At 41.5% G+C, this 14,951-nt stretch overlaps 1 protein-coding gene and 1 long non-coding RNA gene across 5 annotated transcripts in view; one reads left to right on the forward strand and one right to left on the reverse strand.

The window, feature by feature from the left end:
• The window catches only part of RBM47 (RNA binding motif protein 47), a 75,990-nt gene that overhangs the window by 37,141 nt on the left and 23,898 nt on the right, over window positions 1-14,951 (reverse strand). Inside the window, exon 1 of one of the 4 annotated variants that reach the window (XM_054065976.1) lies at window positions 5,132-5,249. The exons of the other annotated variants lie outside the window; for them this stretch is intronic. The gene's annotated coding sequence lies outside the window, so the exon portion shown is untranslated. Of the gene's footprint in view, window positions 1-5,131; window positions 5,250-14,951 lie in introns of those variants that run through there. 4 annotated transcript variants of the gene reach the window in all.
• LOC128852124 (uncharacterized) lies at window positions 5,323-11,904 on the forward strand. The gene is made up of 3 exons (XR_008449769.1): window positions 5,323-5,499; window positions 8,162-8,457; window positions 10,976-11,904. It is a non-coding gene; the product is annotated as an uncharacterized LOC128852124 (long non-coding RNA).

A 14,951-nucleotide genomic window follows, 5' to 3' on the forward strand; every position in this document is an offset into this window, starting at 1 on the left:
TTGCACAGTTTCAAATGATGTCACCCTTGCTAAGGGATTCCCACCTGATTCCTGATGCAGAGCTAAGCTTTGTGCTTCAATACTGATTGACAAGAAGTTTTAAGTGAAAATGAAGTTGTGATACTACCTCCAATAACCTCTACAGTACCCAGTCCCTGCCATCTGTGCTGATGGTACCCACCACAAAGCCAAACAAACTTTCCACACAGTAATCCCAGGCATTCTTCCTGTGTTTTCATGCAGATGTGGTGCCTGAAGAGACTTGTGGAGGTCCATAAATTTTTAGTACTGCAGATTGTTTTCTCCTGGAACTTCATTCAGAGCCATCCTTGTTATTATGTCTGCTTAAGGGTCCAGGCAGGTATAGCCCTACCTGTACGCACCTATACTTATAACATTTACTCATAAGCACTGCTAAAGCCTCTTCGGTATACAGTATGTAATGGCAACGTAGTTCCCAAGGATAATGTAAGCAGGAATAAACATGATGCCAGGTTGAGAAGGGCTTGCAGAATCAAATTTTTAGCTATCAATCCCACCATCCAGCACCAACAGATTGAGTAATCCCACTAAATTCAACCTGTAGCTGCCTATCCATGAATTTTTTGCTGCCAAGTCCTTAGTTTCAGCTTTATTTATAAAGTTGTCTGCCCACATAGAGCTAATTACAAATGCAGTTTGAGCATCTCCGGGAGCTGTTCAAGTGGAAGACCTTCATCATAGAGGCTGCCCCGAGTATTACTTGATGAAGCATTAACAAAAGTGCCAAAACCCAGGTCAGAAAAAGCTGTTTCTGTGCATTACAGCATGTCTACATAGCAATTTCCCCCTCAAAGCATCCCTAGGTTTTCATGTGAAAGTATTCAATTCCATAAAGCTTAGCATTATCCCAGTTGACAGTCTGTCTAAGGGATACTGTCTGGAGCTACTTTCAGTTGCAATTATATAAACTGCCCAGAGGAAAGAAGATCCAACCAAGACGCATATTTTTTCTGGAGACTATTAAAAAAATACATCACTGCTGCAGTGCCATAGCATTTGTCTGATAATATCTTTGCAGGAGGTGGAAAGGTCTGGATTAATATCTGTTTTTTGCAGCTCTTCAGAAAGAATGAAAGGTCAGTAGCGGTCTGCAAATCATGACTTCCTTCACTCAACAACCAAATGGCTTTGGTTTGAACAATTCATTTTTGGTTTTAAGACAAATACTCATTAGATACAAGAGAGGCAATATGATGACCTCTCAAACTTGATTCTTCCAAATATGAATTTTAAATGGTAAGCATTTCTCAGTGCCTTTTGTTTATCACTGTCATGTCCTGGGAGATGCAGGGAAGAAGATCAGTAAATCCACAGGTCAGGATAGAACAGTATGAGAAGTAAGCTTTCATTTAGTCAGCTATTACAAAAATACTTCTGCTAAAATTATTGATTATTCTTTCTACTTTTGCCTTCCAGCATGTAAGCAAATACTGCTTGCTATTGACAGCTCTTGTTATATATTGGAAGAAAAGGGAAGCATTGTGACCCAGCACTGAAGAGGGGAAGGCAGGGCTGCCATTCATTTGGATAGATACGTTTAATTATATACTGCACTATGATCTGAGCAACATTTGACTTCTGATGAGAACAGAAGTTCATCTCTGAAAGTTATTACTGAACGCAAGAAATTAAATAAAGAAATAGTCTCACTGAAAGTACATATTGCAAAGAAGAAAAAGCTAGATCAAGTTCTAAACATTCATTGCTCATTGACATGATTGGGAACTGCATATCCATGCATCCAGCACAAAATAATTTTGGTAATTAAAATAATTAAAGGTACTTAGTTTCACAGAAATTGTATTTCATGTTCAGCTGCAATTCATGGGTTAACACTTTGCGTTATTTTAGCAAATCTGAAAAGGTTAGGTTTCAATGCATCACTAATACTTGTGCTCAGCTGGGAATACACAAGGGTAAATTTCCTTGTCTCTAATTGCTGTCCTTTAAGGTTTGCATTTTACCTGATCATTTCATTTACTGCAACAGAAAGAAGAAAACCAGATTATTGTCACAAAAATACACTTCTGCAACTGGCTCTGAAAAGGTAAATAGTTTCCCTCAGAAAAATCTTACTCCTATGAAAGGCAAAAATCCCCAGGAAAATTCACTCTTCTTCCTTAAGGTAATAAACTAATTAAATGTTAATGTTTTAAATTGCTTCCAGAGTAACGCAACGGAACTATTCTGGTCACATAGGTGTATACAAGTGGATAGCTGTAGAAAAGATTTTCCAGTACTCAGAGAGAGAAAAGCAGGGAGCTGCATCTTCATAGAAGGAAAGAGACTCCTGCCAGAGAATGCAGACCACTTGCTCTTTTGTCTCAAGCCCAAAGCATCTGCAATGGCCTTACCTAGGTGCCATATGGCTACTGTGCCATGGGAAAAGAATAATGACTACAAAGGTCTTCACTTGCAGTAAATTCTTGAACAAAGTGGTCCAGCACAGGAGACCTCAAGTAACCTGTCTAATACAGGTGACTTGTTGTCAACATCGTTGTAATGGGGAATCAAGGAAAGCAATTGCAATCTCACCCATGGCGTGATGGCTGCTACACAAACAAGTACAATAAACAAATGAGCGCCTCTGGAAAAAGCACCTGAGTGCAAGAGGTCGCTGAGCATACAGCCTTGACACTCCTCCTGGCATGCTCCTGGTGAGCTCATCCCATGACTGCTGAGAGCATGGACCAAGGCTGCTTCTGCCTCTGCAAGAGCACTGCTCAGCACGCAGGATCTGGCACATTGGGGCAACCCAGGAAACCCTGACACTTTCCAGGGAGGAGCAGAGTTTTGCTTTGTCTCTGTTACTCTTCTGTAATCCTGGTTGCATAGGGTTTTTTGTTCTGCAATGTTTTTTTTTTTGCCATCCAAATATTCAGCATCTCTACTGAGAGTGTCATTTCTTTCCAAAGTATCTGAAAAGATTATTCTCATTTTAATAAATTCCTTTAATATGGTAATTTCTGGTTCAAATATAAATTGGAAATTTGGAAAAGTGTCATTGTGAGATCTTTGTAGGGTCCATGATATTTATATGTATATATATTTTTTCTTTTTTTTTTTTTTTTTTTTTTTTTTTTTTTTTGCATAGGTCTAGAAATAATGCCTGCATCACAGGGAGTGCCTTTAAGGGTGAAGAGAGACTTCTTTTTAACAAGTGATTTAACAAGCATTATTCTCAGTCTTTTCCACCTCGTACACACAGAAAAACATTTTGCAGACCAGGCTGTCCTCGTGACTTCTTGCAGTGTATGTACACAGGTTTAACCAACTGAAACTTGGTAAACAGCTGTGCTGAAAGGCAACCCTATGGAATGAAGCCTGATCACTTCATTTTAGCATGCACTAATATGTTATTATTTACTGAAACAAATGAAGTTTCTCATAATTTACCGATAATTATGACCCCCTTTCCCTGAGACCTCTCTCTCTCTAATGATGTTTCTCCTTGACTCCTTGACTCAAAGCTGGGAAGGGGTTGGCTTAGCTCTGACAGAAGTCCTTTGTAGTGCAAACATGATTTGGAGACTGGACAGATTTTGTCAACAGTCCTATTCCTTCATTTTAAGCCACATAATCTCCCTTATAGTCACTAGGTAGAACTCTGTCTTTGTATGAAAACAGACAAGATAACATTGTCATCGCTGTCTTTTGTTTAAGATATTTATTTTTTAAAATACAGTCTCTGTGAACTCTGAGATAAGATTTGACCTCTTTCTTTAATTACTGCAAAAGAAACTTCTGCATCAGCCTAATTTACAGTTAAATACTGGAACCACTGTTCCTGGGAGAAGAGGGCAGGAATCACACATCAGCTATGACATACATGAAAATCACAGGCTTTAATGATAGTCATGCTTTATGTCTATGAATTCACCCACAGACTGAATTTACGGTGCAGCCTCTACCAAATTTTTTCTTGAATCATACTTCAATTCTTTAAACAGATGCTTGTGGGAAACTAGTTACTTTTTCTCTAGTAATTATTTTCCCTGCACTTTACCTTAGGAGTTTTAGTACTGCTAAGAACTGAAGCCACGCTTACACTATGTTTAATAAAGTCAATACATTAATACACTACAGTACTGCCTAGCATCACCAAGCATTTATTGAGCATAAATAGTATGTCATGTGCAAGTGTACTGAGCAAACACACGAAGAATATCTCTGTCACATCAGGGAGGATCAAAACAAGGAGCGAGAACAGCTAGGGCCTGACACTGATAAACTAGAAGCAACAAATAATAATGAAAAAATCTCTTTTCTTGCATTTGGTTTTGCACACAAAACATCCTGTAAATAAATCGTGAGTACTGGCTACACATCAGTCACTCCACACTGAGCTCTCTGTGAAAACTGCCCTTTCTGGATTACTTGACAGCTGCGTGGGATTCAAGAGAGTCATTTTTGGGGAGTCACCATATGTACTTACATAAAGACACAACCAGACCAGCAAAGCACACATGGAAGATGGTTGCTATGTGAAGGAGTCAGCTTCCACCATGTGGCAGAAATTTTAAGTCACTCAGCAAACTTAAAACAATTATTTGAATTCATTCAGCTTTGCCTCTTAGCGGCAATACTAGAAACTTAATCTTGATAATTTTTTTCTGCCTACTGCTTAGAATATGGAAAAAACTTGAAAAAATTACTCACTTTGCCTATTTTTGCAAAGCTCGTTCAAAAATCAGCAAGTATTTTTCAGCATGAGTCACTACCCACATCCCTGTTACAATAATTGGATTATACATTTTCATTAGAAACTCTGACTCCTGTTCCTACTCTCAGAAGACGAACAAAGCCAGTTGTTTTGAATTTTATTAGAAAACCATGACGCTTTCAAATGCAACTGTGCAATAATTTTGTTTGCTTGCTTGAAGATGCAACAAAATCAAAATAACTATGTAATCAATAACCCATGCTTTAGGTGACACCATGTAGTCAACTACAGTTGATGCAAGTAAACTGCAAAACAGCAACATTAACTCCTCTTCTGACTTCTGGGGAGTGAATCTTTGGCAAACCTAATAACAGCGCCATTGCCTTTCGGCCTCTCAGAGCTAGAAAATGAAGCAGAAAACGGTACCTGGGGAGAAGCTGGGGTGTTCCCGTGGGTGCTGGCTGGTGCTGGGTTCCCACTGCCTGCCTCCCTAGGCAGCCTAGAGCCTCTGCTGCCACGGCTGCCTGCGCGGGTCAATGTTTTACCAGGTAGTGAGCGGTTTGCTGTCCCACCCTCCCTGCAAACACCCCGTGGTGAAGGCAACGCTGGGGCCACAGGAGCAGAACCAGTGCTGAAAAGGTCTCCTCTCTTCTACCCACTCTGTCCTCCACAGGGAAAACAAAGCACAAAAGAAGGGAAATGTGCTAAGAGTGAGGGACATAGGGAAAATATGCCATGAAGGGGAAGAAAAACCTGGTACATAAAAGGTGCTATTAATAGATAATTTGTGGCAGGTAAGTCATGATAACCTTTCTCTGTATTGTTCTAAGGCTGTGTGCAAGCCTAGGCGTGCTTGGCTGAAAGCTGAGAGGGAACGCTTAATTTATGGGAGTACATAAATTTCCAAATAAATCATCGGCGTTAGAGAGCAGTCATTCAAATGACAGCTAAAATTTCAAACCAAAATGACAACAAAAAGACCTGAAGCAGCATAATAAAATAATGCAAAGGGAGCCTAAACATGAAGACGCAGGAAAGAAATGGCTTAGGCAACATGTGACGGTTAACCTTGCAGGTAAAGGCTCTGCTCCTGCCTTCTCAGGAATGCCTCACAGTTAAAGCTCTACTTGTGCTAACCAGAGCTTTCTCATTCCAAGCGAGTTAACAATTACAAGCAGAGGGCAGCCAAAATAGACTGGCAACCAAGCACAGCACTGAGAAGGTGCCACTGCCACTCCCCAAGGAGGAGAGGACAGCTGCTGAGCTTGGAAAAGAATTGGAGGCTGGGAATCGGTGGCTGCTCCTAACCTGGAGACCCTTGCTGGACCTGGTACACGAATATGTGCTCACAGAGGAGCAACAGGAAAATCTAGGCAATGTTTTGTGTCCTGGTTTTGTGATACTGCCTTGTCTGTAATGGCCTTTCAGTCCTGGTTTGGGGAAGTGTGATTAGTTTTGTCTAATCTAGGATCCCTGAATTGAGCAGTACACATTTCAATGTGTGTGTTTAAGGACAAATTCTACATCACAAGCTCCTCTAGCTAGTCAGATTAACTACTAAAACCTGCCACGCAGTGCAACAAGTAGCATGTCCGTGTGCTGGGTTTGCTGTTGATCTGGATCTTGTACGGCCTCACACCGGGATGGGGTCACTCACTTGCAATGATGCTGGGCTGAGGGACTCCAGATGAGTCTGGTCAGGTTGGAGAGGCTTTCTCTGCCCGCTGTGCACACCCCAGTGTACTTACCGGTGGTCAGGGACACAGCTGTGTCCAGCTTACCAACCAGCACGCACAAGTGACAGCCCATGCTGCATGCCCAGTCCACCCAAAGCACACAAGCCTGCTCAGCTCTCTATGGTGCCATTATTTGCTGTGGATGCTTTTAGGTGTGGTTTTCCCTTCTACTGGCCTGCACTCCCCTCCCCTTTTGTATTTAAGGCCACCATGGCAGCAGACCATGACTCCCTCATAGGACAGGCTATTGGCACAAGCAGAGGAGGCATATGGACTTCCTTACAGCTGCTAGACACAATCCTGCTACTGCAGAACAATCTGCAAGACCTGGTAATGTCTTTTGTATAAGCCTTATTAATTCCCAACCATTAGCTTGTATTTCCTCTAGAGAAAAAACCCTCATAGCTGTTTTACAGTGTCTGCTCCCACCTTGTGAGGAAGTGTGCAGTGACAAATGCACAGGAGAGGGAGACTCATCTTCTCCTGCCAGCTTCTCAGGCTTGCAGCAGGACACTTTCCACATCCTGTTAGCCTCTTGAAGCCTTGCTGATTCCCCAGCTGTAGCTGGAAATAATAACCACCTGCTGTTTCACAGAGCTGCTTGGATTCTCAGCTGTGGCTATCACCTATGAGACCGCTAGGCAGAAAGAGGGGTCTTATCTGAAAGAGTTTATCTGCGCTTAAGACCCTGCCTAACCAGTTCAGGGGAGCAGGAACCACGATCTTGTTCCACCTGGTATCGAGAGCTGTTCCCAGAGAGACTGACTAGCTGGGTGAGGGGGGAGGTCCAGCCATGCTGTTTCTCTCTCCTGCTTGCATAAGAACTCCACTGAAGATATCTCATTGTAAGAAAGTGATAGCAGTTGTAATTTTCATATGGTGTTACATCTGAAAGCAAGTTGTGAACACAAACAACTGGAATAAGAACAATTGTGGGGCATTTCCCTGAAGTGCTGATGCCTTTGGCTCTTCAGCAGGCTGGGGCAGGCTTAGAGAATTTCCCAAATACTGTGCAGCAGGACAGTACTACACCTGCAGTCAGTTCTACAGGTAGTACTGCTTGTGTTCCTGAAACAAGTGCATTCAGCTTCTGGCCAACCCAAATTTAACATGCTTCACCTTATTTTCTGCTCTCAGAGATAAGGTTTTCACATCTGAGCGCCCAGAGAGAGGTGGATGCGTCTCAGGAGGCCAAGTACTGCCCGTGTCACCTGGTCCAAAGTTCCCTGCTCCTGGCTTTTGCAGATAACTAGGTGTGGGTTTCTGATTAGTGCACTGCTGACAAGAGGGACTGTGACCCAGGGAACTTGGTGTTTCAGTCTCTTCTTAGTCTCTTCAACCTTTGCCACAGAGCACAGGTTTCAAGGGCAAAGTAACACTTGTGTATTTACTTACTGCAAATGGAGGAGGTGCTGGGTTGTACAGTACATAAAGTCAAACATTAGTATAGTACAGGCGCTGTATAACTCAGGATGGCTTGGGAGCAATTGAAGTAAAAGATCTGGATATTAAAAGTGAAAAAGCACCTAAAATTTGAAGGGTTTTGGGCAAAGCACTTTCAATGAAACACCAATTTATTTACAAAGTGTTAGCAGACCTAGCAATAAGTAGATCAAACAACAGAGCTAAAACCCGGGGATCAGTTTACAGAAGGGGAAATTTCTGTGAATGGGGTTCATTCATGGGGAAATTTCTTAAGTGGGGTTCAATTTTGTTCCAGTTCTCTTTCAACAGGTGCGTTTGTATTCCATCCTGCATGGCAACACTTGCTTTAGAAAACCATACAGACAGATCCAGAAGGGCTGCTGTGGAGGCTTTGAAGACTTCATATTCTCAGTAAAGAACCTCCTGTATCTGAGGACATGGCACTGTCAGGAATATATTCAGACCCATTCCTAAGAAGTGTGTCGAAACCATCTCCCCAGGAAATACTGGAACAGCATGGATTGCCTCAGATGGGAGCTATGTCCCCTCCTGTGAAGCAGGACTAGCAACTACCTGCTGCAAAAGAAACAGGTGGGAAGGGGAAAGTAATCGCTGTGAGTTGTGGAAGATTGTTATCGTACAGGAAAATATCAGAGAGGTGAAATGTCAATTGAGAGGGCTCAGCAGTGACCTGAAGGTGGCACACATGGGGCCACCTCTCCAGCTGTGGCTCCTGCTGCGTGTCTAGGCTCTCGGAAAATGTACTTGGCCATGCCAGCAGTACAAGAGCTACCTTGCCATACCTATTCTTCCCTTCAGTCCATTATTTAGTGTCTTGTGCTGAGTTTCAGAGAAAAATGCCCTGTAGATCTTCATCTACTGCAAAATGAGTGCTCAGCACTGGACAGATAAAGTGCTCCTCTGACAGATAAAAGGAAAGCGATAGGAAGGGAACTATTTACAAACCACCTCTTCTAGCTGGTTCCAGAGCTATTTTGCTAGTGGTTTCGTTGAGCAGTGTTTTGGTCAACACCGTTCCTTTGGATGGAACAGACCTCACAAAATACATGAGATGCATAAGACAACTTGTTCACAATTCCCAGAGACAATGAATGTTGATGGCAAAGAATATTTGCAAGCAGTTTCTGTAGAGTTGTTTTGTTAAACCCCTGCCTAGCAAAGAATGGGCAATGCTGGTAGAAATTCATATAATGCCAGGCTATAAGCTCCCTAAGACAAGAGATTTTCTTCAAAAAACCCCAAATGACCCCATCCCGTCTTTCTTGTTCGTGCTCTTATTTGCATCTTTCTTCTGCAAAAATAGTATTTCAAAACCTTATCATCTAAAGCTTTCTTGAGAACTGCCTATTTTGGCTTTATCTGTGCTTTGTACGACCATACTATGCTGGCGATTTAGCAACTTCACACTGCAGACAAATATTTCAAAATAACCCCTTCTTCATAGCTGTTCAACCACTTTTACATGTATTGCTGCATTGCATGATGCCACCCACAGTTGCACTCAGGAAAGAACAGTGTTGGAAATCGATGGTTTAAAATCACAGACGTGCATTCCCCATGGGTTTGATTTTAGTGCAAAAGTCCCTCAGCTGATCTGCTTCTGGGATTACTGAGCAGAGAGAATCTCAGGCTTGGGCTTTGATAGTGTTGGTTTAGTCAAGATCCATATTTTTAGAAGAACCCACCTCTTACTTAAGCACCAAAATAAGACTGAAATGGAGGCCCTTAGATAACCCGAGCACAGGTGTCACAAGAGTTGCAAAGAGTGGAACAATTTTATAAATCAGTCCCTTTCACAGGAAGGTTAATGTGGCAGCTGCTACCTCTCAGACCGTGTTCAAGCACTGCAAACACCAGCCCAGGGCATTTGGCTTCCCAGGCACTAAGGAATCTGCAGCAGCCAGGCAGGGTCTGCAAGAAGTCCCTTGCAGCCGGTGCCACTTGTCAAGCAAACATGCTGCCAGGATAGGTAGAAAAAAGTGGTTCTGAGCTTAAGTATTTATAGGTTTCTCTGACTTGCTTACAAAATCTAGCAGTTTGTAAAACTAAACAACCCTAATGTCAGTACAGTGTTTTTACTAATTTCTCCTTTAAAGGGGTAGTACTATGAAGAGAGATTTCTTCCACTTACATATCAGTTAAGAGATATTTTTAATTATTTAGTTATCTACATGTATGATGGATATGTATTAACTAACTATAAGCCACAGCTTGGTACATAACCTCTTTTTCCTCTGCAGTTCCTTCAAGATAAGAATAAAACTATGTATTTTGTACAGTAGAGTACTTCTGTCAAGACATATTACATTTTCAAATGTTGTGGGAGATCCAACAGGGTATGTGGAGCTGGAAAAAGTGAGAATTCCTAATTAAAGTAAGAATTTCTAATAAAAGAGAATAAATGTGTCACTAACAATGCCTTGATTCTACTTTCTTGGGCTTTAACATTGAAACTAAAACTAGCCTGTAGCCATTTTAGTAATGAGCAGTCTTCTTAGCACTGTTCTTACCACCTTATGTTAAATTCAGGAAAATATTTACTGTCTAACTCAGTAACCTTTGATGACACAAAACTTTTTTGTCAGTCACTGCAAGTCTAGTTACTTTGAATGAACCCCAAGAGATAAATAACATTTCTATTTAAAAATTATGCTTAAGAAGATAGTACATACAGAGGTTTTATAGCTGAATGGAAATCTGGGACTGAATCAGCCTTTCCAGCAGATATTGCAAGCAGATGAATGGACTATTTCTTGTTCCGATTTGCTTTGTTGAAAATCTCTGAAGAGGTATTGATACAGATCTCTGTGAGGCCAGTTACTGAGGACTGTATTTAAATATTTGGAAACTATTATTTACTCCTTAATTAACTCCATGCAATGAAAACCATCCCTCAGCTTCAGTACACAATGCCTTTTACAGCACATCCACTTCATCACTAAATTCAAGGCACAAGGAAATGACATTTGTAGATGAGTGGGATGAAGGTCTGAAGAGCTGATCCACACAGTGGACCTCGTGTATTGCAGTTTTCCTATCATCTGCCCGTGATAAATGTCCAGCTGACTTTTGCTCCTCTGTTTTGCAGCAATGCCAAGATGGAAGGAGGCTTACTGAAGCAGAAACAGCTCCAAGAGAGAAGGATGCCTGGAGGTAGCAGTGCAGCTAAGACATGGCTGGAGCTAGATGGGCAACCCCAAAAATGTGAGGAAGATTGAGGGTGTTTAGGATGGACTCAGGGACTTGATAATTGTCTGAAGGAAGTTAACAGAGAATTTCAGCCATTAACAGGTGTGATTCAGGAGGAACAGGAGTTGAAACCTACTTCCAGGGCAGGTAATAGCTGGAAAGAAAGGTGGAACAGAGCTGGAAAGCATAAAGCATCTTGCACATGGAAGAGATGAGAGGAAATCCATAATTTATGGAAGTAAAAATAGGATGGGGCAACCCAGCTGCCGGAGTGAGGTAAGGTGTTTTGGAGGAAGAACTAATGAGACATAGTAACATTTGTGAGAAGGGAGAAACTGTATGACCTACAAGGAGAACACCTGGATTGAATTGGAAAGAGGAAGCAGTAAATATAGAATTTACAGATGCTGGCTCTAAAGAAATGCAAAGGAATCAGGAAAAATAATAGTGTACTGAAAGAACATAACCAAAAGGACAGCTAGTCCCTGGCTGATGAAGAATTGGTGGGCCATCTGCCTTCAACCCAGGCATATGGCAGCCCCATACTGGGTGCTGGAAGCTACACTGGCAGAAAGGCGAAAGAGATGGGTCCACCTTAGGAGAAAAGAGGTAAGGAACCAGAGGTGAGAGTGCAAAAGGGCCTGACTACAGAAAAAAAGGGAGGTTAGGGCCAGAATTACCTGTGTGGTGAAGCTGGTCCTGGGGCAGAGATGAAGAGGAGAAGTGGCAACTGGAGGGGTAGCAGTTCATACTTATAAAAATCTTCACATAAAAGGAGACTAGGAGAACTGACAGTACCCTCTCTACAACAGCTGAATCACATGTGCATATAAAATACATTGCTAAACTTTTGGGTTTTTTTTCCTATATAAGGACTAAACCAAGATATCTTTTACCTCCATACACACAAAACCAGTAATACTTTGTGCTTGTAGTGTTCCCACCCATTGTATGAAATCTGGAGAACCGAATAACACAATGTTCTGTACCAGAAAACTGCAGCATTTAGCGAGTGTATCAGTTTCCCAGAATAGCTTTATGGTATTTCTATTTTTTCAGATCTTTCATTAATGCTCAAAATGTATCTGTTTTCCATGAATGATTTAATAAAAAATCTGTAATGCCTACTCCGGAAAGAACTCCGATATATTTTCTGAGATACGTGGCAAGTAGATCTGCAATCCAGCTGTCCTGAGGATCACAGCATGGCTAGTGGGAAAATCCTGATTCAAACTCAGAAGTTACAACATCCATTACGCTCCTGCACCTGTTTTTAAAAATTAAAAACCTTTCACCAGATTCCACAAAATTCACATTGTAACCTTTCTACTGAGGCAAACACTATATTTTGATAGCTGATGTACAGAACCCTGCTTTGCTCACTACTGTGAAATCAGGAGCTGTTGGATACACTTTTTTTCAGCAAAAAAAAATATGCTGTCTATTTTCAAACATAAGTGCTGCTCTTTGTGGTTAGCTGGGTCTTAGTCTGGCTTACCTGCAGTCTAGACTTCAGATTTGAGGCTTGGACTTCATTTATATTAAAACTGGAACTACAGTTTGCTCTCACTAACCTTTGCACAAGAAAGAGGGACTCTCTGGACTAGCTTGTTCTTGCAAGACTTCTGCTTAGAACAAAACTTCTCTGAGAATAACAGTTGGCATATGAGTTACATCTATACTAAAGCCAGATCTTTGGCTTCGTAGATTCAACATGGTCTCCCAATCAGTGGAGATTTAAACACCTGATATGAAAGGACACATTTGATTCAACACAGCCCCATTTATTCCATGTGGATATTAAAGAGCACTGAAGTTTTGCCTGTATAGTGAACTCCTGGTTGGATCATTTTTACAATGTTGTACATTAGTCATGAACAGCTAGATTTTTGTTTTGTAAACATAGGGGAATAGATGTCTGGAAACCTTTGTTCTGAAATAACATACACTCAAAGAACTAAGTGGATGTTACATGCCATTGTGAAGAGAGGTGACAAATAATGTTTGAATTATTGCCAACACCCTAAGCATCACTGGATTATAAGAAAGGCCTTGAAAGATGCCTTAAGAGAGATTATTATGTGACTATCTAAGAGTCCCTCAACACTAATGAAATACCAGATTCTGAAACCCAACAAATCATTACAAATATGGCAATGTTGAGAAGCGTGAGAATGGTATTGCAAACCCAAAACCAGGATTTTTTTCATGATTGATTGTACTCTGCTTTTTCTTTTGCAGCTTATCACCTGAATCTAAACCCAAAATTGGAACAACTGTGCAGGGCTAGTCAACATTTCATATTACTGTTACATACTTGTGGGTTTTTAAATGCTATTAATGGCTTACACTTGCACAGCCTTTCCCTTGAAGGGATCCTGGCTCGCTTCCTGAATTATTTTCGTGTAGTGTTTTCTTTTCCTTTGTTATGCAGTCAGCTCTGAGGGAGAACACAATGTGAAGTGATTAAAGTTAGAAATTTTTAAAAAGTACTTGATTTTGCTAATGTTACCGGGAGCATTTTGAGAGATAGAACACATTTTTCTGATCTCACGCCTTATCTGGCTATTCGTTAAAAATGTAGGGATGGCTACATTTGGGAAACTGAGCATCTTAGCCACTTCTAAAGATTTTTTTTCCTTACTAAAGTACAATACTATCCCCAAGAGTACTGGCAGCAAGCACCATTCATTCTAGGAAAAGTGAGAAAGCTCTCATCTATTTTGTTATTAAATAAAACCAGTTCTAGATCATAAATAGTGTTGCCATAGCCTCACCTGTTGCTCAGATGGGAAGTAGTGACATGTGACTGCTTGAAAGTGAAGAACTGCGGAGGATAAGAATGGGATAAACACAAAAAGAGCAACATCTCTCTCTGGATTGGGGCCAGACAAAGCTGTGCCTGCAAATTTCCTATTTGTCATTTACATTTGATTCACTAAAAATAATGAATTATCTCCTGCTAGACATCGTGTCTGTCTGAGCCTAGGTGAGAAGTGTTATTGCAGTGTCTTAGGCAGACCTACAGCATGCATCTCGTGAGAGCCTGATCTACCAGCCAGCACCACCTCCAACCAGCCTCATTCCTCTCTGCAAGCTCATTTTTGGGTTGGGGCACCTATTCAAGAGCCAGGCTTGAGAGACTATCACAAGGGTGGATCTCCTGTGGTCCTTCCCCTGCCCTGGAGTTCACTTCTAGCATGGTGGGGAGGCTGTCAGGGGAGCGGCAGGCAGGCGGGGAATATCCCGTTGCCCCAGCCGGACTGAGCCATAACCCCAGCACATTTAGGGGAAAGGTGAGGTGTTTCTTCATGCCAGGCTTCTCTCAGGAAGGAAGGCAATGGCGTGTTGGAACAATGTCACTCCTAGATACAAACAAGTGAGGGCAACACAGCCAGTAAAGTAAACAAATAGAAGCACAGAGAGAAGAAAAATTGCACCATTTGGATCCACTGCTATTCTTCTTCACGTTTGTATTTGGCATTTGGATGTTATTGTGATGGATGTTACTTCATTTATTGATTAAATCCCAGTTACTGAGCCCATTTTCAGTTCTTGGGTGATGCCAGTTTATTGATAGAGTGAAAACAATTTCATTTGCTGCAGTTAAGTAAATCGTCAGTGTCAATCAACATTTTCTTACAGGGCTAAGCCCACAAAGCACATGCAACAGGCACAGCAGTGGTGAATATAAACCTATGTGATCACACCATGTATGAGTCTGAAATTCCAGGCTATGAATCAGTCTGCAGACTGTGGGGCAGAGCCTGCAGTGATCTTTTGCAAAAAATGGCACCTGGATTAAAACTTAACCTTCATTTTCATCAGTGTATTAGTCAATATTTTGGGTGTTATCATCTTGATGATTGCATTAT

The sequence above is a fragment of the Cuculus canorus genome, chromosome 4 (genome assembly GCF_017976375.1).
Source record: "Cuculus canorus isolate bCucCan1 chromosome 4, bCucCan1.pri, whole genome shotgun sequence".
In the NCBI taxonomy this organism is placed as follows: domain Eukaryota; kingdom Metazoa; phylum Chordata; class Aves; order Cuculiformes; family Cuculidae; genus Cuculus; species Cuculus canorus.